At 57.4% G+C, this 25,889-nt stretch overlaps 1 long non-coding RNA gene and 1 pseudogene across 1 annotated transcript; both read left to right on the top strand.

Annotated features, from left to right (window-relative positions):
- Nucleotides 1-13,020, top strand: part of LOC135268847 (uncharacterized) — a 35,904-nt pseudogene extending 22,884 nt beyond the window's left edge.
- LOC105729774 (uncharacterized) lies at nucleotides 751-6,006 on the top strand. Its single transcript, XR_010337174.1, has 3 exons — nucleotides 751-962; nucleotides 2,143-2,549; nucleotides 4,037-6,006. It is a non-coding gene; the product is annotated as an uncharacterized LOC105729774 (long non-coding RNA).
- Nucleotides 13,021-25,889: the final 12,869 nt, after the last annotated feature.

The raw sequence follows: 25,889 nt of genomic DNA, 5'->3' as shown, positions 1-25,889 counted from the left end.
AGGAGAGATTCACACGTGAGCTGACTGTGGAGGAGGCGTTGATCAGGAGAGATTCACACGTGAGCTGACTGTGGAGGAGGCGTTGATCAGGAGAGATTCACACGTGAGCTGATGGTGGAGGAGGGATTGATCAGGAGAGAGTCACACGTGAGCTGACGGTGGAGGAGGCGTTGATCAGGAGAGATTCACACGTGAGCCGACGGTGGAGGAGGCGTTGATCAGGAGAGATTCACACGTGAGCCGACTGTGGAGGAGGCGTTAGTCAGGAGAGATTCACACGTGAGCTGACTGTGGAGGAGGCGTTGATCAGGAGAGAGTCACACGTGAGCTGACGGTGGAGGAGGCGTTGATCAGGAGAGATTCACACGTGAGCTGACTGTGGAGGAGGCGTTGATCAGGAGAGATTCACACGTGAGCTGACGGTGGAGGAGGCGTTGATCAGGAGAGATTCACACGTGAGCTGACGGTGGAGGAGGCGTTGATCAGGAGAGATTCACACGTGAGCTGACTGTGGAGGAGGCGTTGATCAGGAGAGATTCACACGTGAGCTGACTGTGGAGGAGGCGTTGATCAGGAGAGATTCACACGTGAGCTGACTGTGGAGGAGGCGTTGATCAGGAGAGATTCACACGTGAGCCGACGGTGGAGGAGGCGTTGATCAGGAGAGATTCACACGTGAGCTGACTGTGGAGGAGGCGTTGATCAGGAGAGATTCACACGTGAGCTGACGGTGGAGGAGGCGTTGATCAGGAGAGATTCACACGTGAGCTGACTGTGGAGGAGGCGTTGATCAGGAGAGATTCACACGTGAGCTGACTGTGGAGGAGGCGTTGATCAGGAGAGATTCACACGTGAGCTGACTGTGGAGGAGGCGTTGATCAGGAGAGATTCACACGTGAGCTGACTGTGGAGGAGGCGTTGATCAGGAGAGAGTCATGCCTCAGCCGACGGTGAAGGAAGAGGTAATTGGGGCAACAGGGCACAGCCAGGCTGCTGCACAGGCAGAGCAGGGACGTCCACAGGCAGAGGGACCCCCTGGATTGCTGGCTGGCTCTGCTTATACCTCCACCTAATTACATGTAAATAAGGGGCGGGTTATTCAGGAACTTTCTGGAAAGCAGTGCGGAGGTCATATGGTCCCGGTAACACAGGCTGCTTCCTTTTCTGTCACTGGCATCATTTGACACTGCCCCCAGCATCTCATGAGAACTGTCTTGCTCTGCTCAAGAGCCCTGTGCTGTCTCCTCTTCTTTGGATGGAAACTGAGGTACAGCAATGAAGCACCAACACAGCCACCCAGCTCCTGGCCCAGCTGTGCTCTGCAGGAGCCTCCACTTGGGGGCAGAGGCCACACAGCCCCACACTTGGAAGCACAGCTCGGGAGCAGCAGCTGAGTTGCTCTGTGAGGAGCCTGCCGGGCGGCTGTTTATCCATAGGCTGCTTGGGCCAGGTTTATCCCTCCTTTCCTGCCCATGATTTGGGCTCTTGGCAGATCAAAGGTTTAAAGATATCAGCTCTTGGAACCACAAAATAAACACGGCATATTTTCCTAATTCCTTTCACCACGTGGTGCACAGTTTTATGTGCTAATTGTGTTTACTGGAAACAAATCCTTAGGGTGGAAAGAATGTCTCCCCCGCCATCAGCAGCTGGTGCTGGTGGGACAGGAGTCAGCATGGAGCACAGAGGCTGGAGCTGGGTCAGGCCGGGAGGCAGGCATGCAGGTGCACTGCTCCTGAGCTCAGCAGGCCCACAGCATCTGCTGCATGCAGGGACTGACTGTAAATCACGGCTTATTGTGGTTCCGTTTAAGAGTCCTCCCTGGCAGGATCCCTGCTCCTTAAAAGCGCAGTGCAGAGCATCTTAGCTCCGCGGGACCAAGCGTGCCCCAGCTGTGCCTTGGAGGGGAGGGTGAGCTCTGGGCCAAGACCCCCTCTCCTGGCACCGGACACCTGAGTGCCAGTGACTCGGGATGACTGACAAAGGCCCTGGCAGAGTTTGTTCTTCCAAGGCGGACCCAGTGGCTTCTGAAGTTTTGGCCCATGTCTTGGATGTAGAAACTACGAGAGAATTTTAGAGGAGCAGTAAGTTCTTGGCAAGCGAGATCATCCAACTGACCTTCTGTGACTTCCCTCTTTGCAGTTACGGTTCCAAACCAGAGGTCCCCTGGGAAATAAACACGGAGGGTCTGGAAGGACGTAGGGCTGCTGAGGGTGGACGGCCACATCCAGGGTCTCTGCACGGCACCGACTGCTCCTGGTGCACTTACACACCCACGCTGACATTACAAGGCTGTGTCATGGACTGGAACAGCTGCAGTGGCAACACACCTGTGGTGAGCACAGGTCTGGCAGTATCCTGGCCCCTGACGGGGCAAGTGCTCCTGGAATCTGGAAACTTCACAGCTGAGCCTACAGACATGCTCATGGCTCTCAGAATGGTTTCTGGTTAGGAAAAGCTCAGGCTAATTGAAGATTCAGTGACTCAACAGTGTATTTAGAAGGGCGACACTGGACCGTATGACAGAGCTCTGTGAGCTAAACAGTGGGGTGAGTTAAACAGTGATGGGGTGAGTTACACAGTGGGGTGAGTTGCATAGTCGGGTGTACAGGGTGGGGTGAGTTGCACAGTCGGGTGTACAGGGTGGGGTGAGTTGCACAGTCGGGTGTACAGGGTGGGATGAGTTGCTCAGTCGGGTGTACAGGGTGGGGGTGAGTTGCTCAGTCGGGTGTACAGGGTGGGGTGAGTTGCACAGTCGGGTGTACAGGGTGGGGCGAGTTGCTCAGTCGGGTGTACAGGGTGGAGTGAGTTGCTCAGTCGGGTGTACAGGGTGGAGTGAGTTGCACAGTCGGGTGTACAGGGTGGAGTGAGTTGCACAGTCAAGAGTACATGGTGGGGTGAGTTGCACAGTCGGATGTACAGGGTGGAGTGAGTTGTACAGTCGGGTGTACAGGGTGGGGTGAGTTGCACAGTCGGGTGGACATAGTGGGGTGAGTTGCACAGTCGGGTGTTTGGGGTGGGGTTAGTTGCACAGTCGGGTGGACATAGTGGGGTGAGTTGCACAGTCGGGTGTATGGGGTGGGGTTAGTTGCACAGTCGGGTGTACGGGTTGGGGTGAGTTGCACAGTCGGGTGTACAGGGTGGGGTGAGTTGCACAGTCGGGTGTATGGGGTGGGGTTAGTTGCACAGTCGGGTGTACGGGGTGGGGTGAGTTGCACAGTCGGGTGTACGGGTTGGGGTGAGTTGTACAGTCGGGTGTACAGGGTGGGGTGAGTTGCACAGTCGGGTGGACATAGTGGGGTGAGTTGCACAGTCGGGTGTATGGGGTGGGGTTAGTTGCACAGTCGGGTGTACGGGGTGGGGTGAGTTGCACAGTCGGGTGTACAGGTTGGGGTGAGTTGCACAGTCGGGTGTACAGGGTGGGAGTGAGTTGCACAGTCGGGTGTATAGGGTGGAGTGAGTTGGACAGTCGGGTGTACAGGGTGGGGTGAGTTGCACAGTCGGGTGTACGGGGTGGAGTGAGTTGCACAGTCGGGTGTATGGGGTGGAGTGAGTTGGACAGTCGGGTGTACAGGGTGGGGGTGAGTTGCACAGTCGGGTGTACAGGGTGGGAGTGAGTTGCACAGACGGGTGTACAGGGTGGGGTGAGTTGCACAGTCGGGTGTACAGGGTGGAGTCGCACAGTCGGGTGTACAGGGTGGGGGTGAGTTGCACAGTCAGGTGTACAGGGTGGGGTGAGTTGCACAGACGGGTGTACAGGGTGGGGTGAGTTGCACAGTCGAGTGTACAGGGTGGGGTTAGTCGCACAGTCGGGTGTACAGGGTGGGGTTAGTTGCACAGTCGGGTGTACATGGTGGGGTGAGTCGCTCAGTCGGGTGTACAGGGTGGAGTGAGTTGCACGGTCGGGTGTACAGGGTGGGATGAGTTGCACGGTCGGGTGTACAGGGTGGGATGAGTTGCACAGTCAGGAGTACAGGGTCGGGTGAGTTGCACAGTGAGGACTTCGGGCTCACTCCCTCTTGCTCTCCCCGTGCAGATCCAGTGGTAGGAAGTCATCTCAAGCAGCTTGTGAACATTCCCAGAAGCAGCTCATGGTCCTGCTGCATCTGAGAGGGGGCTGGACAGGGTACTGCCTCTGACGTTGGGAGGAAAGAAAACTTCTGAATTTGGTGCCCCCAGATAGATCGTGGATCAAGGAGTTGGTGTCCATCCTTCTTCCCCCTGTAAAACAAAGCGAAGCCACTCGCAGGAGCCTCGTTGCCAGTGAAGTCAACCCAGATGTGCAGGAATGAAATAGACAAGGACCGGAAATCTGTCCAGGAGTCCAGGGGCCCCCAGGAGACACAATCCCATGCCGGGCGCTCCCAGTAGGCCTGGCCTCACATTGCCACCTGTGTGGAGGGTCCCCAGTGGGGCCTGTGGGACACGCCCTGGGAGGCCCATGGGGGGTCAGCCAGGTCTCACAGAGGAAGCATCTCAGCCCAGTGGAGCGGCCGCCCACACTCTCAGGGGAGCCCACCTTGCTGGCAGTGGAAATTGAGAGACCCCGATGGCCCGATGCTGGGAGCAGATTCGGAGCTTGCACTCTGTCCACAGCCAAAGCTGGCTATGTGGCATTCAGATGGAAAACAGGGTTCCAGAAACCACAGTGACCACAGACAGCCCTTGCATCTGCTGGCACCTCAGGGCTCAGAGCGTGCTGTCCAGCTTGCCAATCATCACCGAGACCCCGGCAGAATAAGAGGACCTCGCACAGACAGACAGCAGGTGCAGAGACAGCAATCCTGCACAAACCCGGACCCAGCAGTCCTGCCATGGCCATGCCCATCTCTGCTGAGGGCACCGAGGCCAGGAGAAGGTCCTCACTCGCTCGAGGATGCACGGCGGGTGACCAGCTGGATTCGTGCTTGAGGCGTTTCCTGCCTCTCCCTGGGCCCCTCAATGTCAGGTTTGGGTGACACTTTCACCAAGGTCCTGGCCGAGCGGATGCCTCAGGGGCCGTCACGTGGTTCCACCATGTCCCCAGCCTCCGGGCCACAGAGCCTCCCATGAGAGGCACCCTTCAGCCTGGGTTCCGGAGCTGAGAGGCCGTGGAGCCGAGCCCCAGCTGACCGTCACGTGACTGTAGTGTGAGTGGGAGTGCACGCTGTCGCTGGAAGCCCAAGACGTGAGGGGCCATTTGTCCCTGTGGCGCACCCCAGCTTGAGCTGCCTGCCCAGCCCCAGAGCCACTGCTTCTGCCCCACAATCTGCCTCTCGGAGGGGCAGGGAAGGCGGTTCTTATGCACGGTAGAGAGGACGCAGCATGTCGCTGCAGTAACACGCAGCAGCTGAAAAGCGGCCTGGTGGGGAGCAGCTCTGAGGAATTCCACCCCGGGCACAGCGGGCACACGTGTCACTCTCGGCAGGTGTGGCCACTAATGAGATTTCGGGTGCAGCTGCCTGCTGGGGCCCAGACACTCCGTGGGGCAGCGGGAGCACCCGAGGCAGTGCCTCGCCCCGACGCCAGGAGAGACTAGCAGGCCCCTCCCTTCCCTAGAGAGGGCCCCTCAGGGTGCCCAAAGCTCCCGGCTAGTGGTCACTGATTTTGCACTTTGACACATCCTCACTCAAAACGTGAGGTCTCTGTGAGAGGGCAGCCACCTTGAGAGTCCCAGACAACGTGAGGTCTCTGTGAGAGCGCAGACGCCTTGAGAGTCCCAGCATATGGGTGTGTGGCTGACCTCCCTTCCCTCCTGGCCGGAAACCCAGAACCCTGAGCACCTGTCACCCAAGCTGGTGGCCCCAGAGCCACCTGGCCAGGCTCGACACTTTTTCCCGAGCCAGGCTTGCGTGGCTGGTGAGAGCCCAGGGGTCCCTCCAGCTCTGCCCTCCCAAGCGTGGCTGGTGAGAGCCCAGGGACCCTCCAGCTCTGCCCTCCCAAGCGTGGCTGGTGAGAGCCCACGGACCCTCCAGCTCTGCCCCCCCCAAGCGTGGCTGGTGAGAGCCCAGGGACCCTCCAGCTCTGCCCCCCCAAGCGTGGCTGGTGAGAGCCCAGGGACCCTCCAGCTCTGCCCCCCCAAGCGTGGCTGGTGAGAGCCCAGGGACCCTCCAGCTCTGCCCTCCCAAGCGTGGCTGGTGAGAGCCCAGGGACCCTCCAGCTCTGCCCTCCCAAGCGTGGCTGGTGAGAGCCCAGGGACCCTCCAGCTCTGCCCTCCCAAGCGTGGCTGGTGAGAGCCCAGGGTCCCTCCAGCTCTGCCCTCCCAAGTCCTGCTGCCTCCAGCTGTTCCCCATGTCCAGCCCTGCGATGCAGAGGGCAGAGCGAGGCTGAAGGGTGGGCGGGGAGCAGGTTCTGATCTCATCTCTTCCTGCTCGTGCTCCGGTGGGCAGGGCAGTGCCTGAGCTCCTAGGAGCCCGCCGCGGCTGGTCAGGACCGTTGAGGAGAATACGTGGAAAGTGCTCCTTGCGTTCCTGGCCCGCAGTAGTTCCTTGGTGAATGTTAAAGATTTCCCAAATATTTTTATTGCTGCCGAACTGAAATTTGGAAATGCATCATTTCACTTCCCCTTGGTGGTTGGACTTGGCCCAGAAGCTGGTGCCGAAAGTGGCTTCACTTGCAGGACCAAGTGTGAGCCCAGCCCAGCCCACAGCTGCCCGCAGCCTGCAGCCCACTGGGTTATTAGGTGGAGGCCTCAGAGCTTCTGCTAGGAGCCCCCACCAACCCCTGAGTCAACCAGGGGCCCCAGCACCCGACCCCCACAGCCCCTGGGACCACAGCCCGAAGGGCGGGTTGAAGGGCCCTCAGGGGAAGCCCGGCCTGTGAGCACCGGTGTCCAGGCTTCTCCTTCAAAGCGACCCCACACCAGGAGCAGACGTGACTGCTTCCTCGACCAGGAAAACCCAGCTAACGCTCCGCGTGTCACACAGGCATTCCTCTCCTGCCCTCCATCGTCCCGCAGGCGTGGGGCCCCAGGCTGGAGGCCGCGTGCCAGGCTGGCAGATTTGTCTGCTGTGAAGCTCGACACCCCCGACAGGCCCTGCGCTGCCCTCCCAGACTCCCCCCTGCCCCGGGACGCCCTCCGCACCGTCCGATTTCCCAGCCGCTGCTCTGGGGCCTGCACAGAGGGCCTGGGCCCAGTGCCTTGCAGCTCTGAAGATGCAAACAGGTCATTTCCAGCTAAACCTCAAGATTTGGAGCTAAGAGATTTCCTTTTATGGTTTTTACTGCTTTTTAAAAACACTCCTCATTCGCACCAGGCACCCAGCACCCAGCGATCGGGGCCTCGCTTTATTCAGCGCTGTCATGCAATGTGCTCTCACCCCACCCTCCACAGGCTCCAAACGTCCCTCTGCCTCTCTGTGTACAAACCGGCCATAAAGAAATGGTCTGACCTGCCTGGCTTGACTGTAGCTCCTAAGAACCCCATTCCAGAGAGGGTCCCGCGACACCCAGAGGGAAGGGGCGCTGCTCAGAGAGGCCGAGAAGAACCCAGACAGACAGGCAGGGTGGGTTTCCCTCGGTCCGCCGGCATCGGATCCAGCTAAGCGTCCAATCCGATTTCTGCACGGCTGCTCATACTTTACTGAACCTAAGCGTAAAGATGAATGATTTTTCTGAAGGCTCCCTCGCATACACATCAGACTAATTTGTGTGCCTTTTCTCCAGCTAATCTGCCTTTTGTGAGTTGAATTTTCAGCAAAGCCTTGGAAGGCTGAGGGGAAATGCTCTTCCTCGGCCCCACACCTACGTAATGGAACTTCCATAAACGTCCTAAATGATGGGCTTCCAAGAACGCCCAGGGTGGTGAACTCATCCCCATGTCGGGAGGGAGCGGGGGGCACTGCGACCCAGGCGGTCGGTCTCAGAATTAAATCAAATTCCAGGACATCCAGTTGGTGTCCAAGGAGTTGGAAAACTGGGCGGGGTGGGAAATGAAAACCTGATAGGTTTGGTATCGTGAGTTCAGGTAGAGAAGCCGATTCCCTTCCGCCCCTCCTCTGTTTATCTGAGGACTGTGAGCCCTTTCAAATGATCGGGCCCAAGGCGTTAAGATGAGGCAGCAGTCATGTCCCCTGCCCTCTCCGCCCACTCCGGCTGTTTGCTGTTGATGGAACAAAGCCGCCCTGGACACTGATGCCCTACAGCTTAGCAACGTACAGCCCATCAGTAGCTTATGCTTTTTAGACGGAGTCTCGCTCTGTCACCCAGGCTGGCGTGCAGTGCTCGTCTCAGCTCGCTGCAACCTCCGCCTCCCAGGTTCAAGTGAGTCTCGTGCCTCAGCCTCCTGTGTAGCTGGGATTACAGGCGTGTGCCACCAAGCCCAGATAATTTTTGTATTTTTAGTAGAGATGTGTTTTCACCATGTTGGCCAAGCTGGTCTTAAACTCCTGACCTCAAATGATCCGCCTGCCTTGGCCTCCCAAACCGCTGAGATTGCAGGCATGAGCCACAACGCCTGGCCTAGCTTACGTTATTTTAACGTAAATTCTTGGTAAACAACTCAGAACCTGCTCCCCTGAGTCCTTGCTAACCCTCCGTGCCCCATCTCCTACCCACCCACCACCCTGAAGGCTGCTTCCGCCCCCGCCCAGACTGCAGAAGCTCCCAGGCTAACCCTCTCCTCTGCAGCCCTTTCTCGTGGCAATCCCACTCCAACCGACAGCTGCCGTTGCCTCCTGCAGTGGCCTTGTCACTGGTGTCACTCCTCCAGGCCTTCTCAGGGAATTCCAGACACACAGGCGCTCTCCCAACAGGCCATATTCTCACCTCTGCAAAGCGCTTCCAAGCGTCTCCGCTCCCCGTGCATGAGCGACACGGCCCAGCCGCCCCAGCGCTCGTCGCCGTCTGCCGATGGGCATCGGCCTCCCGTGACGCCGTCCGGCCCCTGGTGAGCTCCGGCCAAGTGCTGCCTGCTGGGCCTCTGGTCTTCACCTGCTCTGTTCCCTCTGCCTGGAGCTCTAAGTAGAAAAAGGCGAGAATATGGAGAAATGGGAACCCTCGGACGTTGCTAGTGGGAGTGTAAAATGATGTATCTGCCGTGGAAAACGTTTTGCTGGTTCCTGACAAAGGTTATGTGTCTACTTGGCAGGGGACTCAGCAGTCACCTCTTAAGCATGTACCCAAAAGAAACAAAACCCGTCCCCTCAGAAACACGCACACAGATGTTCGCAGCTCCGTCCTTCCTAACGCTGCAAAGCGGAGATGGGTGTCCACCAGCAGATGAAGGGATTCCAAATGGTGCCAGGTCCCTGGGATGTGATATTACACATCTGTGAACACAAGGGCGATGCTGAGACACACCACCACTCGGATGAGCCCCGGAAATGTGACTTTCACTGAAGGAAGCGACACGAATGTTCACGTGCTGCGTGATTCCTTTATATGAAATACCCCAAACAGACACAGCCACAGAGACAGGAAGCAGACCTCTGGTTTCCAGAGCTGGGGAAGGAATGAGGTGTGATTACTTAATGGGTACGAGGCATTGTTCTGGAGGGACAAAAATGTTCTGAAACCAGAGAAGCAGGAGTCGTACGTCGTGATTACAGCATCACGCGCGAAGTATGTGCTTTAAAATGGCTGTTAAGCAAACTTCACCTCAAAGAAAGTGTGTTTTAGAAGAGGTTATGCGTACACGGGAACCTGCCCACACAAGTGCAGTGCCACATTGCTGAGACGATTGTTTATAGCAAAGCCACCCGCCTCCCCGCCGCATCCAGATCCTGTCCTTAGCCACCCACCTCCCGTCCTTTCCAGCTTTGTCTCCTTGTATCCAGCCCTCTCGGGGCTTTCGAGGCCAGATCAGCCCAGAGGCCAAGGGTGCTGGGAGATCCCAACTGGTGCCCTCTCCTGAGAGCTTTGAGGGGCACCTGCCATCTCTATTGCGCCCTCTCTGTGCCCTTCAGCTCTGGGGTCAGATGTTGGATCTGGGGCCACTACCAGCTGTTTCAGGCTCGCGAAGTTCTGTCTGACAAAAGATGACTGTGCTTCCCTGTGGAGGACATTGACCCTGACAGGCTTTCTTCACAACGGGGACAGCAGTCCCTTGAGTGGGGCCCTGGACTCGGACGGAGCTCCGGCCAGTGAAACTCTTAGCAAGGGGCTAAGTGTGTGGGTACCTTCATGCGTGGGGCAAGCTGCTCGCTGGGGATGCTGCTCCCCGCCCTGCCCCTGGAGCACCCACCAGGCCTGTGGGGCAGCAGCTGAGGCTGCTCTGATGGCCGATCCAGCGGCCCGCTCTCTCTCCACCCTCCTTTCCATCTCAAGTTTGCATTTCTCAGGTCTGGGACTTCAAAGTGCAGTCCTGGGCTTTCTCCTGTTCTGCTGAAGGCCGCATGGATGCTTGGACGGTAGGGTCAGCCCGGTGCCTGGCTCCACACACGCCACACTCCCCACGAGTGCTCTGACAGAGCGCCTGTCTACACGGGGATCCTTCCGAAAGTGAATCTTGCCCGCCCGCCGCATGGCAGTCGTTCCTGCTCCAGTAAGACCAAGAATAATGACTAACTGTGACTAAGGCAGCAGGCTTGGCGCGTCTGAATTCACCGGCGTTTCCAGCTCCTGAGGCCAAGTGCGGTGTCGCCTCACTCCTGGCCGACAGGCTCCCTGGCAGGTCACTCTGTGGACCTTGGATGGACCAAGCTGCTTTCCACATCCAGTTCTGACAAGATCCAGGGAAGATGTTCCAGCAAGTCTCCTGGAAACATACGCACGTAACCCCCTGGCGACGTGAGCAGGGCAGCCTGCCTGCGTTATGCAACGCTCAGGCCAGTTTCCCTGAGGAATGCCGGCTCCTCCGCGGTAACCCACAAAGCTCCGCGGAGATGCTTGGAAGGAAAACACCGCATCCTCCAGATGTTTTGAAATATTCAAGTATGTAAAAGGGAAATGGAATTTCTGTTTATCCTTTTAAGTGAAGACTGTTCATCGTGATGCGGCCAGGCCCCAGGAGCCCCCGCCCAGCACAGCCGAGGCCAAGAAGCTCCCATCGTGGAGGGAGCGCATTCCGGACCCGTGAGGCCGGGGGCTCATTTTTACCGCTCCTTAAGGGGATGAGCCAGAGAAGAAAGTCTTCGCGGAGCCTTTGCCCTCGGAGGGGTGGGGGACTGTGCAGGGCACCTGTGAAGGCCGTGGCCTGGCAGGGGCGGAGGCTCCCAGACAGGCAGAGGCTTCCCTGGAAACTGATGCCCTGGGGTGGGCCCAGCTCCTGGTTGGTCAGAGGTGAAGAAACTGAAGAAACGCCAGGTCCAGGGGTCCTGCGAGAGAGAGGGAAGCAGGGCCTGGGGGTTGGTGCAGGTTCCCAGGGACTTCCAGGGGCGCTGCCACCCCACCCCATCCCAGGCCCCCCGAGTGTGGGGGGTCTCGGGACTCGCTGCATCACCAACGAGCCCAGGGCAGGCTGTTGGCCCTCACTCGGCCTCAGTTTCCTCATCGGTACACTGGAAACACAAGCACATCACGGGTGGTGACAGTCGTGTGAGCTACGTGCGAGCTGCCTCGGCACGCTGTAAACCAGGAGGCCTGGCCCTCTGCCTCCCAGGAGGTCTGTTTCTAATCCTGCACTGGGTCTGCGTGGCTCCGAGGCCTTGGAGGCTGACGCTGAGTGCGCTGTCCCCGGGTCAGTGTGCCCTTGGTTGGGTCCAGCAGGAGAAAGGGCTGCCTGCCAAGGAGAAGGCTGTGAGCTTGGCAGGGGAGAAGTTGGGCGCTGTGCCTTTGGGAGGCTGCGATTCCGCCATGGCTGGGAAGCTAAGTCCTGACTGCACTGGCCAGGGCCGTCGGGCTCCAGCAGCGGATGCTCTGCCGAGTGAGGAGAGAAGCTGGCGCAGCCGTGGGCCCCTGCCCTGCAGTCTGGCCTCACAGACCCCCAGGCCGCGTGCAGACACAGTGCAGCGGGGAAGCCAAGGCGGCCTTGGGATGCGACCCTGGTCCTCGGTGATACACACCCATCGTCCCTGAGCTGGTGTCGGGAAGACGGCAAACGAGCCCCGGGCAGTGCTGCCCCTCCTTCCGTCCGCCCCCTCCCAGGGCTGGCCCAGGCCCTGCAGAGCAGGTGATGGTGGCCGCCGGTGGTAAAGTCCACAGCCTCATTCTGTGCGAGAAGCCCCCGCCTCCCGCTGCTCACTCGGCAGCTTCAGGAGCCTGGTGGGGCGAGGAGGAGATGACGGATCCCGACAGCATGCGCTCGGCTTGTGGGGACCGCGTCATTGCCCGCCGCTTCTCCTGGGGGCCTAGACTGGTCTGAGCCTGTTCGGGCACACAGTGCCTGTTTCCCAGGCACTCGGGCCAGGACTGGACAGGGAGTGACATGGTGCTGTGAGGGACCGCCTGTTCTCACTGACCAGGCAGGGCCACCCTAGGTGACCCACTGTGCCGCGCAGCTGGTTCACGTCCTAGCACCCCTCGGGAGCCCTGGGCAGCACTGCCAGTGGGCCTTTCTCCCACAGTCCCTGGAGTCCCAGACCGTCCGGCAAGGCCATCTGCCATACCTGTGAGTGCCACACGAGCCAGCACCCCCCAGTGGAAAAGCCACATTCCGTTCTGCCTGACGGTCCCAGGCCTGTGACACTGCCCTCAGGCTGCCCCGGAGTGGGAGGCTGTGGGGGTTGCAGTCTTGCCATGCCTGGGAGCAGCAGCCAAAAAGTGGACTTACCTGGACAGAATGTTGGGCCCAGGAGGAACCCTGGGCTCAGGGCAGATGTCTCTGGTGCGCTTATGCATTTCTGCAGGTTTGATGCCCAGCAGCCAGCATTGGGCTGTGGCCAGGGTGACAAGGTGGCCTTGGGTCTGCACAAGGCTTGGAGGCCCCCAGGAACCTCCCGGGAATCTGGCGGTGCCTGTAGAGACGCGCCATCTGCAAGGTGCAGTCCAGTAGCTTCTGTCCCGTGAGCCCATTGTCAAACACACAGCGGCCCAGACTTCTTCGGGATTAGTCACAAGAAACACAAAGGCACATTCCGTCAGGCAAGGCAGCGGTAGAGGAGCACTGGGGTGGGGACACGGGAGCATTAGGGTGGGGGATGGAGGAGCACCGAGGCAGAAGCAGAGGAGCATGAAGGCAGGGGCGGAGGAGCACGGGGGTTCAGAGGAGCACAGAGTGGGGGTGCAGGAGCACGGGGGTTCAGAGGAGCATGGGGGCGGGGGCAGAGGAGCACGGGGGAGTCAGAGGAGCACGGGGGCAGGTTGCAGGAGCACAGGGGTTCAGAGGAGCACGGGGGCGGGGGCGCAGGAGCACAGAGACTGAGCCGTCTCGTGATATTCTCTTGAGCGTCAGCGCAGCGGCTGCAGAGCAAGGTACGTCCTGATGTGTCCTCACCTCCAAATCAGTGCTGCTCCACTTCCCAGGTCAGAGTTCCCTGGAGGGCCCGTGGGGACCCTGAGCCCTCACCAGCATCTGATCCCACAGGGCCAGAGGGGCCCAAGGACCTGCATTCCTCAGGGTTCCCATGATGCTTATGGTCCAGGAGCCCTGTCCAGACCATGCTCCCATTCACGCCCTGGCAGCGGAACCTGGAGCCTCGGTTTCTTCACCTGTAAAGTGGGAGTATCAGCACCACCCACATCAAAGGGCCCACATTAGACACGGTGATGCCCGTGGACTAGCAGGCCTGACCCTCCCCAGACCCTCTGAAGGAGCCGAGGCCTGGTGGCCCTGGTGGCCGCTCCCTCTCCAGGCTGAAGACAGGAAGGTCTCTCTGGCCGCCTCCAGCCGGAGGGAGGCAGGTCACAGCCTCCAGGGCCAGGCTGGGACCACCACAGAAAGCCCATGGGTGGTGAGAGGGAAGTGGCTGTGGTGGCCGAAGGTCACTGGGTAAAGCGGGGGTAGATTAGGGAGGGCGCAGCGTCCGTGTGTTCACACGTGCACGTCCCAGTGTTTCTGTGGACACTCAACATGTGCACAACTGACAGGTTTGGCAAACCATCCCCACCACCCAGACCGAGACGCTGGATGTGACCGGCACCCGTGGGGCTCCCTCCCACTGGGATGTGACCGGCACCCGCAGGGCTCCCTCCCGTCCCCCGAGGTAACCCAGCGCTGTTCACCACAGAGGGTTCATTCTGCCACAAAACCCTGCAGCTGAACCTGTTGCCTGGCTTCCTTCCAGCCACGTCTGAGAGGCCCACTTTGCGGGTGCTTCTCTGGCTCCTGGGCAGTTTCCCTTGGGCGGACGTGACTCCGTGAGACCACCCCTTCTTCCATGTGTAGACTTTCCAACCAGTCCAGGCAAGAGACTCTCAGGTAGGGAGTTCAGGGAGGGGCAGTGCACAAGCAGAAGCCGCGTGGCAGGGAGCACACCCCTCCCTCGGCGGGAGCCCTTGGAGCAGGGATGGAGGCGCCTGCAGATGGCGCCTGCGGGTGACTGACGGGGTGACGTTCTGCTGCTTCTCAGACTCTCACCAGATTTTAGGGTTCACTCCTTGTCCTACAGTTTAAACACACCCCAAAGCGAGAAAATCACGAGATAGTATTTCCCTCAGAGACCCATATTCTGTGTTAAAGAATTCTTCCTTCTACCTAATCCATCTCCTTACAGTTGGATGTCATGTGTTGTGGTAATTTGTCCATTTTCAGCTTTGTTTACATTTTTTTGACAGGCAATAAAATGCCCATATTTAAGATGTACAGTTTGATAAGTTCTGATATTCTGCTACACCTACAGAATCATTATCACAATCGAGACCATGGACATCCCCTCCCCAGGCCGACCCCCACCCCGTCCCCTCCCCAGGCCGGCCCCCACCCCGTCCCCTCCCGAGGCCGGCCCCCACCCCGTCCCCTCCCCAGGCCGGCCCCCACCCCGTCCCCTCCCCAGGCCGGCCCCCATCGCGTCCCCTCCCCAGGCCGGCCCCCACCCCAACCCCTCCCCAGGCCGGCCCCCACCCCGTCCCTTCCACAGGCCGGCCACCACCCTGTCCCCTCCCCACCCCATCCCCCACCCTCCTGCCCTTCCAATCACACTTACCTTTCTGTCATTGTATATCGATTCATTTCTGCCCTGGGAAACACAGCGTGTATACTCTTATTGCCCGACATTTTTTCACAGTGTAATCATTTTGAGACTCACCCTCCTCAGTGCTGGATGGCCCTGGCTGCATGGGCATATCATAATTATCTTGAGACTCACCCTCCTCGCTGCTGGATGGCACTGGCTGCATGGGCGTATCATAATTATCTTGAGACTCGCCCTCCTCGCTGCTGGATGGCACTGGCTGCATGGGCATATCATAATTATCTTGAGACTCACCCTCTTCAGTGCTGGACGGCCCTGGCTGCATGGGCGTATCATAATTATCTTGAGACTCACCCTCCTCGGTGCTGGATGGCACTGACTGCATGGGCGTATCATAATTATCTTGAGACTCGCCCTCCTTGGTGCTGGACAGCCCTGGCTGCATGGGCGTATCATAATTATCTTGAGACTCACCGTCCTCACTGCTGGATGGCACTGGCTGCATGGGCGTATCATAATTATCTTGAGACTCACCGTCCTCGGTGCTGGACGGCACTGGCTGCATGGGCGTATCATAATTATCTTGAGACTCGCCCTCCTCGGTGCTGGACGGCACTGGCTGCATGGGCGTATCATAATTATCTTGAGACTCGCCCTCCTCGGTGCTGGATGGCACTGGCTGCATGGGTGTATCATAATTATCTTGAGACTCGCCCTCCTCGGTGCTGGACGGCACTAGCTGCATGGACGTATCATAATTATCTTGAGACTTGCCCTCCTCGCTGCTGGACGGCACTGGCTGCATGGGCGTATCATAATTATCTTGAGACTCACCCTCCTCGGTGCTGGACGGCCCTGGCTGCATGGGCGTATCATAATTATCTTGAGACTCGCCCTCCTCGGTGCTGGACGGCACTGGCTGCATGGGCGTATCATAATTATCTTGAGACTCGCCCTCCTCGGTGCTGGACGGCACTGGCTGCATGGGCGTATCATAATTATCTTGAGACTCACCGTCCTCGCTGCTGGATGGCACTGGCTGCATGGGCGTATCATAATTATCTTGAGACTCACCCTCCTCGGTGCTGGATGTCACTGGTTGCTCGGGCGTATCATAATTATCTTGAGACTCACCGTCCTCGGTGCTGGATGGCACTGGCTGCATGGGCGTATCATAATTATCTTGAGATTCACCCTCCTCGGTGCTGGATGGCACTGGTTGCATGGGCGTATCATAATTATCTTGAGACTCGCCCTCCTCGGTGCTGGACGGCCCTGGCTGCACGGGCGTATCATAATTATCTTGAGACTCGCCCTCCTCGGTGCTGGATGTCACTGGTTGCTCGGGCGTATCATCATAACTGGTTCGTCCACTGACCTGTGGAGGACGTTCAGGCTGTTTCAGATTTTGGTGATTACAGGCAAGGTGGCTGTGAACGTTTACAATGCAGTCTTTCTGTGGACATTCCCAGAACAGGCACATCGGGGTCATATGGCGACTCTGTGTAGCTTCTTAAGAAACTGCCGCACCGTTCCCTGTGGCTCCTGTGTTTCCAGCCTGTCAGTGGGCTGCACCCTCACCAGCCCCCTGGCAGGACCACTTTTGTCTGTAGGCACCTCTCATAGTGGTCTTGGTTCGCACTTCCCAGCCTGCCTCGGCCTCCCAAAGTGCTGGGATTGCAGGTATGAGCCACTGCATCTGGCCCCAGATTAACTTTTGTATGTGGCGTGAGATGAGGGTTTTGAGGATTTGTACCTGTTTTGTTTTGTTGCGTATGAGTGTCCAAATGACCCAGCATTCCTTGTGGAGAAGATTATGCTCTCCCTGCTGAATTGCCTCTGCACATTTATCAAAAGTCCATTGGCCATCGGTGAGTAGGTCCGGGCTTTGTTCTGTCCCATTGACCCACTTGTCTGTTATAATGTTTATATTGACCGTCTTCATTAAATCAAGCTGTATAAATTCTTCAACTTTGCTGTCTTTAACGCTTGCTTTGGTTACTCTAAGTCCTGTGCATTCCTGTATAAACCTTAGCATTAGCTTGCTAATTTCTACAAAAGTCCTGCTGGGATTTTGATTGGGATTGTGTTGATTCTAGAGGTCAATTTGGGGAGCGTTGGCATGTTCCATGAACACGCTATGGCAACATTTATCTAGGCCTTTTTTCATTCCTCTCATGGGTGTTTTTCAGTTCTCAGTATACAGGACTTGTATATCTTTTGTCAAGTTTATTTCTAAGTCCTTAGTATTTTTAGCTTTGCATTTTGAGCTAATTATAGCTTCACAAAAAGTTGCAGAATAGTCCAGAAAGGTCCCATCTTCCATCCCTCAGCTTCCTACGATGCAGCGCCTTGCGGAGCTACCGCGAATTCTTAAAACCAGGAAACATACAAGCGCCACAGCCGTCACTGGACGCACAGCTCGTTTGGACATCCTGGGTTTCCACGTGTTCATTTTATTCCGGTTGTGACTCCGTGTGGAGACTGTGATGTGTGGCCACACGTGTAGATTCCTGTAACCACAGCCACATTCGAGCTGCGTGACCATCCGTCCCCACAGGGTGAGGCGTGCCCCACGCCGCCCTTCTCGGCCAGGGCACCCGCCGGCCCGTCTGCCGCCTCCATCACTCGTCCTTTAAGAGGGTTACGTAAATGGAGCGCGGAACGCGGCCTTTGCGGGGGTTTCTCTCCTGTTTGCTTCTCTGCTTTGCTGGGCGTGCTGTGTGGTGTGGAGACAGCACCGTGCATTTAACGCTCACCTGTTGGCAGATGCTGGGGCTGTTCCCAGGTGTTCACTGTTACAGATGAAGCTGGTACGATCATCTGTGTGACTAAACATTTTAATTTCTCTGGGATAGCAGGCCTGCAATCGCTGGGTCATAATGGTGGGTATGTGTTTCACTTTTTATGAAACCACTAGACGCCAGGATGGATGGAGATGAGTCGGACACAGGGAAAGGGTGTGGGGCCAAAATCAGAAGAAGGGGCCTTGTAATTTTCCTTTTAAAAATCACTTCAAAATAAAGGAAATTCACCCACACATACATGGCAAATTACTTTTCAACCAAGGTGCCAAGACAACTCAATGGGAAAAGAAAGATTGTGTGCGCTGTGGGCTGACTGGCTACAGTGAATTGAACTGCAGGGGACTCCGGCGTGTGCCCAGGGGATGCCTTTCAGGGGTGACCTGCCTCACCACTGGGCTCCACACACACACACTGGAAATCCAGACCCGAGTGTGTCGCTGCAGAGACGTGCTGTGAGCCACCCCGATGGGGTCACACGGAACTCAGCCAGCACCTCTAACGGGCCCCACTTGGTAGGTTCCCAGTTATGGCCTCCAGAATCCAGCCAGGAAGGAGTGTAGTCTGAAGAGAACTGAGCTCTAAAGGGGCTCTAGGAAGGGGCCGTCCTTGTGCCCAGAGTGAGGATGAGGTATCGGCCCCTGGGGAGATGACCGGCTGTGGGGAAATATTTTTGAGGAAATCCTGGCTTTCTTCCCTTTCCTTCCCACTGGCTCAAAAGAGCCAAGGCCTTCCTCCCTCCCCTGGGCAGCCCTCCACTTTGTTTTGACATTACAAGCCACTCACGACCCTTCCTCCCAGCATAGCCCGAGGGGAAAAACAGTATCCTGGCCAGAGGCGAGAGGGCCTGGGCTGGCCGTCTTCCTGGTGCCTCAGCCTCGCTGGGATGGGGCTCGGTCCCCATGGCTTCCGCAGTGCCTCAGCCCCCTGTGCCCTTCAGCTGCTCAGGGAGAGGTGGGAAACAGCTCTGGAAAGCCATGGGAGGAGCCACGGCAGAGGCACAGAGGCGCAGAAGCCCCTGGCTGGACCCCCGCTGCTCCTGCAGCAAGCCCGGCCCCCGTGTGATATTCACCAACAAGAGCTTGGCGTCTTCACCTCCTGCTGTGAAGCGCTGGCCCTGGTCGCAGCCAGAACAAACAGTGCCCCGGGCAGCTGCCTCGGGGCTGAGCTTGGCTGGGCTGAGCCCCGTCCCAATTCCAACCACCCTGGCTTTTGTGGGATTTCAAATTGTCCTCTCTAATGAGGAAAGGGATTGGCAGGAGGGGTCTCCTGGTAGCCACTGGCAACACCACCCCGGTTACTGTGGCAACCACTGTTTTGGGGGAAACTGTTGCTGCCCATGGGCCGTTAGGGTGTGAGGTTTTCAGCCGGAGTGCCTTTTCCTTTACTCCCAGCCCACCAGCCACTGGCAAAAAACCCCTGCCAGATTAGGGTTCTTTAAAAGACAAGTAAACAGCCCTGTGCCCCCAGGGGCCACACTTGGGCCAAGTGTCAGCTAAAAAACAGCAGCTCTGTGAATTGTGATCATAAGCAAGCCTTGTGCCACGTGAAATGGCCACGGTCACATTGGATAGCATCTTAAAACCTAGAGCTGTTTAGAGCTGAGCTGACGAAAACACTGCAGGATTCCATGAAGTTCAAAGTTCTCTGGCATTGGACAGAAAAGACATTTACACATAAGAGACTTTCATCAAGTTCAGAGGCTCAAAGATCAAGGTAGGAAAGACAGACCCACTGAGAGGTGCTCTGAGGTCTCCCTGGCTCCTTGATGCCTTTGAGAAAGGCACAGGGTCCCAGCACACCCCCGCCACCCACACTGGAGCAAGGCGGGAGCAGCCAGCGGCCTTCACAAGCGCCGAGGGTGGCTGGCCACCGAGACTTTCTGCAGCACACTCAGTGGACACTGAGCCCTGCCCTCAGGGAGTGCTCACCCCTCAGCGGTCCCGCTGAGGCTCTGCTCCGCTTCTGCAAACGGCTGCCTCCACAGAAGGGTGGAGGGACAGCTCTGGGTAAGTCAACAAAGAGTCAACGTGTAAAATGTGGAAAGAGATTTATTCTGAGCCAAAGATGAGTGGCCTCTGCCGGTGACACAGCCCTCAGGAGGGCCTGGGGACACCCCAGGATGTCGGAGGCAGTTTCTGATGCATTTTAGGGAGAACGAGACTTCAGCCAATACATTTAAGAAATGCGTTGGTTGAGTTCAGAAAGGCAGGACCACACAGTAGTCAGGAGAGCAGAACCCTCAGGTTATAGGCAGATTTAAAAACTTTCCGGTGGACGATTGGTTAAGTTGATCTAAAGACCTAGGATCGATAGAAAGGAATGCCTGGGTTTAGACAAGGGTCCGGAGACCCAGGCTGTTGTTTGCAGAGGCCTTTGGGTAGCAGCTTCAGAGGGTTGTGAAATGTTTCCTCTCGGACTTCGGTCCACGTCGGGAAAAGGGACGAGGCATGCCTGACCCTATCCGACTTCAGTCCACGTCGGGAAAGGGGACGAGGCATGCCTGACCCCGCTTCCTGTTACGGCCTAAACCCACCTCTCAGGGACATTTTAGGAGGGCCCTGGCCGGGGAGGAAGTCCATTCAGACGGTCGGGCGCCTCAGTGTTTTATTTTTGGCTTACGCTCTTTGGTCGGTGATGACGGGTGTCAGGCATGAGGGAAGGCAGCGGGGCCTGTGCCCAGGGCTGGCGGGGGTCCTGCGGATGCTCCATGGACACACCTGGTGGAGGGGGAGCTCGGCAAACGCCCGCAGTCCCCGCACCCGGTGGGCGGCGCGTCTCCTCTGTGCACTCGTCACGGGTGGGTTGGGTCGTCTGCTGACTCGCTGGTCCACCTCTGCCTCTCCTCCGGCTCGGGGCCTTCCGCATCCCGACAGGAAGGGGTGTGGTGTGAGTGCACCCTGCCACCTCAGAGGCCCTGGGCCCCCGGGGATGGATCCCACCCCCATTCACCACCTCGCTCCCCTCCTGCTGGAAACTGTGTCCAGACACCAGCCCCTCGGCGGCTCACCTTGTCCCGGAGGCTGCCTTCCCCTTCCCTGATGCCCCAGACCCCTCCAGGTCGCATGGAGATGGAAGCAGAGAAGCTTCCCAGCTCTCTACGTCCAGGGCTCCCTACGTCCAGGGCCACCTCACTGCCGGGACCCCCTCCAGTGGGCTCGCACTCCCACACCCCATTCTGATCCCAGCTCTGCGGAGGCCATCCTGCTGCCTGCCAGGACCACGCGCCAGGGCGGGTTGCTGTTGAATGGGCTTCCTCGCTGGGTTACCTGTGGCCATGGGGAGAAAGGTCCTCTGTGCACTGCACTCACAACGGCCTTGGAAACCTTCACCTTGCAGCCCTGTAGGTGTGTGACAGGCCCTCCATGTGTGATGGGTTCTCCAGGTGTGTGATGGGTCCTCCAGGTGTGTGACGGGTCCTCCAGGTGTGATGGGTCCCCAGGTGTGTGACAGGTCCTCCAGGTGTATGATGGGTCCTCCAGGTGTGTGATCGTCCCTGCTGGGAACAGCAGGCAGGTTACTTTGTGCCCTCTCCCAGGCCACACCACATGGCTTGTGGTCCACTGAAACCATCAGGTCTTCTTCATCTGAGCTACTCCCAAGTCAAGGCCCTTAGTACTGTATTCCGAAGTAAAGGAAAATGTAGCTCATTTGTCTGATGTTTGATTGTAGGTTTCTATGTTCCTCCCTTGGGAGATGTCAAATCGTCAGTCTGTTTCTCTACATATTGACCCTTCGTTCAGATTGTGACAAGGCCTGAGCATCGCCAGTCTTATCCTCATGACAGGAGGAACCACCGTGAGGCCAGTGCGTGTTTGGAGTCCAGTTCACTGCTCTGTGGCCTGGAGTGCAGGGCAGTAAACCCACTGCTGCCCGTTCGTCATGAGTGGAGTTTCAAATGCCAACCGGATTTGGTGTTCAGTGTTGACACATTTTTATTATTTTATGAGGTGTCAGCGCACAGTGGGTCTGGACCGGCGGCGGCTTTATCTGTGCCTCACCGTGTCAAGCTCCCCAGGAGACCCTCACCTAGCACTGTCCGCCCCACCAGCCATGTGGACCAGTCTCGTGGGGCAGAACTCTACAAAACTCATCTTGAGTGTGGGTAACCCCTCATATGGGCACTGAGGAAGGAGAGCTAAGCAGAATCCTGGCACAGTTGAGGCCTGAAGAATATCTCAGTTTATAGTGTTACTACTCAGCTAATTCCCTTTATATAATCCTCTATATATAATCATATAATAGTTGATAGTATGAGTGCCTAAAGAATATTATCCTACATATATACCTATAATTATATCTTAGTTCATAATTGGAGGAATGCCTAGAGTAGACACAGTACAGAGCATGAATTAAGGAATAAGCAGCTTATAATCGGAGGAATGCCTAGAGCAGACACAGTGCAGAGCATGATTTAAGGGAAAACAATTATACCAGGAAAAGAACCCATGGCCCAGGCGGCGGCGTTCAGTATCGTAAAGATACTCGCTGTATGGCAGGCTTGGAGCGAGAGCCACTTCTCCTGATAAAGGAGTTGTAGGACCTTGCTCCAGTTCTTGTGGAAGGCTGCCCTCAGACCAGCAATCCCTTGAGCATCCGAGGGCTCAAAACTCCTCCGGATAATCGCACCTTGGTGACTGAATTTCATCAGCTCTTGCTACTGTGCTGGCTCAAAAAGCATCCTCCCATAGAACCCACTGGAAGCTGCCAGCAGGTGGCATAGCCCCTGACAGCTCTGTCACTGCTGTGTGACTTAAAGCATCCTCCCATAAATCATCTTAGAAGTAGCTTGCCTAGAGATGACCTAATGGGGTGACCTAATGGGGGTGGACCCCTTACTGCACACAGCCCTTGACTTCATGGGAACCGGCCCCTTGCTGCGCACCGTCCACCTCCTGGCCTAGGTGACCTAATGGGGGTGGACCCCATGTTTTATTGCTCACGACCCTATCACTATCCTTAAAGATGACTTCACTCACTGCCCTGCCCCCTAACCTATACACAATAAATACTCACGCTTCTGGACATTCGGGGCCTCACCTGACTCCGCTTATAGGTGGCGTGACCCCCCGAGCCCAGCTGCATTTTCCTTGTACTTTTGTGTCCTGTCTCTTTATTTCTCGGATCCTGTGCCTCAGCACAGCATAAGGCTCACCCCACGACCCTGTGGGGCCCTCAGCCCTACATTGAGAAGCCCACACACCCGTCTAATGCATGTAACAGGGAGAGGTTCGTGTGGACCCATGTGGCACGTGGTTAGAACAGGGTTTCCCAGGACCATCACGATGAAACGGTCACCCTCTGTGGTGGGGACCCTGGGAACTGAAGGGCATCCTGCAGGCTCTGCACACAGCATACAGGAGTACCGGCCACACACACCTGACACACAACGCTGCTGCCTGAGGACCCAGGCCAGGAGACTGTGGGGGTCAGTCGGCAGGGTGAGGTGGTCAGGCGGGTCAGGTCATCAGCCGGGTGAGGCGGTCAGATGGGTCAGGTAGTAGCCGGTCAGCATAAATATCCCAGTGTGCTGTGGGTGGCAGCTGTGGGTCCAGGGAGGACCCAGGGTGGCAGGAGGGCACTGGGAGGGAGCAGGATGGGGCCACAGAGGATGGAGAGCCCATCCTAGTGCCTGGTGCCCTGTGGCATCTGTCAGGCCACACAGGTTGTTGGCATCCAGGCCCCGTTGGGTCCCCTCGCACCTCCCCGCACCCTGGAACAGTAGAGGGGTCCAAGCCTGGTCTGACTGCTCATTGTTGGGGGAAAGAAGCCTGTGCCCTGCAGCTCTCTGGGGGTCTCAGAGCTGGGGAAGCACAAGGCCCCATCAGAGCTGGGGCTCCCGGTTGCTCCTCGGAGCCCCACAGAGGCGGCAGGGAAGGAAAGCCTGGCACCCCCATGGCTGACACGCAGGTGCAGCAACAGGAGAGGAAGGTCTGGTGCCCTCGGGACTGACCAGCAGGTGCAGCTGTGGAAGAGGAATGCCCAGTGCTCTCAGGACTGACTAGAAGGTGCAGCGGCGGGAGAGGAAGGCCTGGTGCCCTCGGGACTGACTGGCAGGTGCAGCAGTGGGAGAGGAAGGCCTGATGTCTTCAGGGCTGACCAGCAGATATAGCAGCAGGAGAGGAAGGCCTGGTGCCCTCGGGACTGACCGGCAGGTGCAGTGGTGGGAGAGGAAGGCCTGGTGCCCTCGGGACTGACCGGCAGGTGCAGTGGTGGGAGAGGAAGGCCTGGTGCCCTCGGGACTGACCGGCAGGTGCAGTGGTGGGAGAGGAAGGCCTGGTGCCCTCGGGACTGACCGGCAGGTGCAGTGGTGGGAGAGGAAGGCCTGATGTCCTCAGGGCTGACCAGAAGGTGTGGCAGCGGGAGAGGAAGGCCCGGTTCCCCCATGAGTGACAAGCAGGAGTGGCAGGAGAGGAAGGCCTGGTGCCCTCAGGGCTGACCAGCAGGAGCGTGGGCCCAGGGGCTGTCCCTTCCCCCTCTTTGGCTGTGGCTGGGAGGGCAAGATGCTCTGGGAGAGAAGGGCCAGCCACAGACCCGGGGGCTAAAGTGGGCCTAGTGGCACTGCAGAAGGTGAGGTGGACCAGGAAGTGCTGCTCCTGCAGGGGCCTTTAGCCCTACAAAAGACGCATCAGAGCTCTGTGCTTGGAGGAAATGCTGTATATAAAATTTGGTCCCTCAGTGCTGCTGGAATATTCCACTCCATGGCTCCAGGGCAAGTATGGGGGCAGGGTTACTACTGGGGAAGGGGGTTGGGAGAGCTGGAACACCAAGTGGGATTAAAATACGGGCTGCTGCCAGGGCAGGAAGGTGGCACCAGCCTCAAAGGGCCCAAAAGACGCAGAACCTCTCCGAATGGGCAGGAGTAGGTCGCTGCTGCCGTCTGCTGTCGGAAGCAGGAATTTCATCCTGTCCGGGCAGACCCGTGAAAAGCCAGGCCAATGTCCTGCCACAGGGACTCAGGGGACTTCACCTATAATTCCCCAGAGATCATGTGGTGTTCCCAAAACCTTGCCTGAGCACACATTTATATCTGGCATTTTTTTTTTTTGAGACAGAGTTTCACTCTTGTTGTCCAAGCTGGAGTACAGTGGCACAATCAGCTCACTGCAACCTCCGCCTCCTGAGTAGCTGGGACTACAGGCATGTGCCTCCATTCCCAGCTAATTTTGTATTTTTAGTAGAGACGGGGTTTCTCCATGTTGCTCAGGTGACCCACCTGCCTCGGCCTCCCAAAGTGCTGGGATTACAGGTGTGAGCCACCATGCCCAGCCTATCTGGCAACTTTTCAAAAACAGTACTGAGGAGTCACATAGGCATGACTCGGCATGAAAGAAATCAGCCCCAGCAGAGCCACAGCACAGGTTCAGGACCAGGTGAAACCGGCAGGAGGAACCGACGCCCGCCTGGCACCTGCTTTCTGGGATGGAAGCCCGGTGACTGCGGAGACACAAACAGGAACCTTCTGTGTGATGCTCTTGACGTCGAAAATTACTCATGAGCAGCTTTGACCAAAAAAAAGTGGTAGACATACTCGGAAAGCTACATTAAACAGTTAATCGGGAGGCCCTGGGCTGAGCCAGCTCCAGTGCCTGGGACTCTGTGTGAGCAAACTGAAGCCCACAGGGAACCAGACCACAGAGCCAACACCGCCCAGAAACCCACACCAGCCTCTCACCACAGACTTCCCACTTTAACCAGATGTCCTGTCCTTGTCCTGCTTCTGCAGAACTCAGAAAAGTGCTCCCGCCTCAACGTCAGCGTGCCAGTGCTGCCCAGTTCATGAATCCAAGATGGATGCCTTTGAATCTCAGTGTGTGTGAGCTTATCATCTAGTACTACAAAGCGCTATTGAGAGAAAACAAAGGAGCTCTGAATAAATTGAGAGATTTGCACTCTGGTATAATAAAAAATCTACCAGGTCTTTGCCTCTGTCCAGAGGCAGAACTCCTGCAATCTTTGGAATTTCCTGATAGGGATGTCTTTGATTTCACAAAGACCCCTTTCCACCACATTTGTTTACCCTAATGAGGTGACTCTCAGGGGACCCCAAGGTAGCTTTAGGGTGGGGGCTGGTCACCAGAGGCACCAACCACATGATTAGAGGGAAATTCCAGCCCCCTGCACTCCCCACCTCCTGGGAGGGGCCAGAGGCTGACTT

This window comes from Aotus nancymaae, unplaced genomic scaffold (assembly GCF_030222135.1).
Source record: "Aotus nancymaae isolate 86718 unplaced genomic scaffold, 86718_ANA_hifiasm-v0.15.2.pri h1tg000044l, whole genome shotgun sequence".
Lineage (NCBI taxonomy): Eukaryota > Metazoa > Chordata > Mammalia > Primates > Aotidae > Aotus > Aotus nancymaae.
Note: the sequence above shows the minus strand (reverse complement) of the source record. Positions and strands in the feature narration are given on the sequence as shown.